We start from the raw sequence: 2,449 nt of genomic DNA, 5'->3' as shown, positions 1-2,449 counted from the left end.
ACTGCTAGTTAGCTGGAGCAAAACCCGGATTAGGGCGACAGGTATCACCTGTAGTGGGTCAAGACTCAGTCTCCCACACCACAGGCGATTCTGGTGCTCAAATCCAGTAGTCTCATTATAATAATGAGAGCCTACACAACAGGATCAGCTGCCACAGAGGGAAACCTATCAAACCCAGACCTTTCTGAAAACTAGATATCAAGGGGTATCCAGGGTAGTGTGCCTCACGTGGATCCCATGAAGTTACCTTACCCACAATGGCCTACAAACTTCAATATTTGACTAAAATCACACATTTTTTACATCAACTGCTGGAATTGTCTGGGACCCACAAAATTCCTACCCTAACATTCCCTCACCTGTCCAGATAAAAATGGTACCCCACTCGTGTAGCTGGGCCCAGTGCCCTCCACAGGAAGAGTTCAAATCAGGGTTAATAGGATTGTCCCCATGAGGACTCTCATTGACCCTGGTTTGATCTGTTTTTGTTGTGGTGGTGGTTTTGGGGGGGTTTACCCCAGAGAAAAACAGCTAAATGGTGTGTGTTGAAGCACAGTTTCCCTTCAAATTTCAGTAAAAATCCACAGATCTTAAAACATGGCAAATGAAGTAATGCATTACATTTGTGGTGTGACAGATATTTCATATCTTTCCCAGAAGAGTAGTGTCTGCCCAAAACAACTTTGAAACATTGGTGTAAAAGTAGTGGATTTTGTTATGTAACGTTCCCTAACGCCTTGCAAAAGAGATATATGTAGTACTGGCAGTTAAGGAAAGCTGGTTATACAAAGTCACATGACCAATTGTTTTTTGGAATGTACAAATCATCTTCCTTGACCATTTCCATCTAGTCTCTTCCAAGTAGATTCACAATTAGATATTGTTAGAAATTGTGCCTCAAGTTGGCAGTGGTTTGCACCCTGTCCAAGTAAGGATCCTCACTCTAGTAAGGACAAGGGAGCCACACAGCTAAGATAACCCCAGTTCACCCTCTTGGTAGCTTGGCACGAGCAGTCCGGCTTTTCTTAGAAGCAATGTGTAAAATATATCTGTGCACTCACAGTAACACAGTGAAAACACTACAAAAGGACTTTACTCCAATTTAGAGGAATAGCCAATATTTGTATGAAAAAAACAAGACCTACACAAGCAAAGATAAGATTGTTTAAAGGTTAAATGTCAATGAAGCGCTTAGAAACATTATAGCTCTAACTAGGGATATCACCACTTCATTGGCAGAGACGTTCCCAACAGTCTGGTGCTACTCACAATGGAGTGCGGGCTGGTCACGGAGTTGCACTGACCTCTGGCCCAGTACCTTTAGTAAACAATGAAACAAAGATGTTGCACAGAGTCGTGGAGGTGAGGGGCAGCCAGAGGCAGTGCGGCATTGGTTCCTTACTGCTACCAGGAAGGTGAGCTGTTGGTTCCTTAATGCCCAGCACGGGAGGTGAGGTGTCAGTTCCTTACAGTTGCAGAACAGGTGATGCAGTGTTGGTTCCTTATGATCTGGCGGGGTCTATGAATCCAGCAGATCACAATGCGAGGTGTTGACTTTGCTGTGTCATGATCACACCACGAGGCCGCAGCTGCAGCCAGGGAATCGGGTGTCCTGGATGTTGGGGACACGGCACTCAGGACTCACGCTGTGGCGGGACTTTGGAGGCACTGCAGTGGCATCAGGCCTGCAGCGTCAGACACAGTTTTTGCACTCAGCAGGGTCCATGGCTCATGGTGAAGACAGTGGCGCAGAGTTAGACAGCAACACCAGGTCCGAAGTCGCTCTGGAGTCAACACACTTGGGGGCATATTTATACTTGCTTTGCACCAAATTTACTTCATTTTTTTTTAACCCAAATGTGGTGCAAAACTAACTCCATATTTATACTTTGGTGCTAGACCCGTCTAGCGCCACATTTATGGAGTTAAAGTCATTTTTAGACGTGGAAGCCTACTTTGTGTCAATGAGATGCAAAGTAGGCGTTCCCGTGAAAAAAATGTCTCTATGGCCTTAGTGCCATATTTATCCCCCCGTTCTAAAATCATGCATGGGAGGGAGGAGGGGTCAAAAAATGGTTCAATGCTTCCTTTGCACCATTTTTTAACGCATGGGCCAGGGAAGGCATTAGGGGACCTGTGGGCCTATTTCTATGGTGGAACACCATGGAATAAGTCCACAGGTGCCCTCCCCAGGCCCCAGGCACGCCCCACTCACACCAGAGGGACAGTGGAGGATGGGGGACCCCATCCCAGGTGAGAATAGGTAAGTACAGGTAATTTGTTTTTTTAAGTGCCATTGGGGGCCCTGAAATGGGCCCCCGTACATGTCACTGAGTGCAATGGCCATGCCCAGGGTACCCTGGGGTGTTGGACATGACTCCTGTCTTTTCTAAGACAGGAGTCATGTGGTATGGATGGTTTTGCGTCAGAAAATTACTCTAAGCAGGTT

This window comes from Pleurodeles waltl, chromosome 5 (genome assembly GCF_031143425.1).
Source record: "Pleurodeles waltl isolate 20211129_DDA chromosome 5, aPleWal1.hap1.20221129, whole genome shotgun sequence".
Taxonomy (NCBI): domain Eukaryota; kingdom Metazoa; phylum Chordata; class Amphibia; order Caudata; family Salamandridae; genus Pleurodeles; species Pleurodeles waltl.
This window is presented reverse-complemented; position numbering follows the sequence as displayed.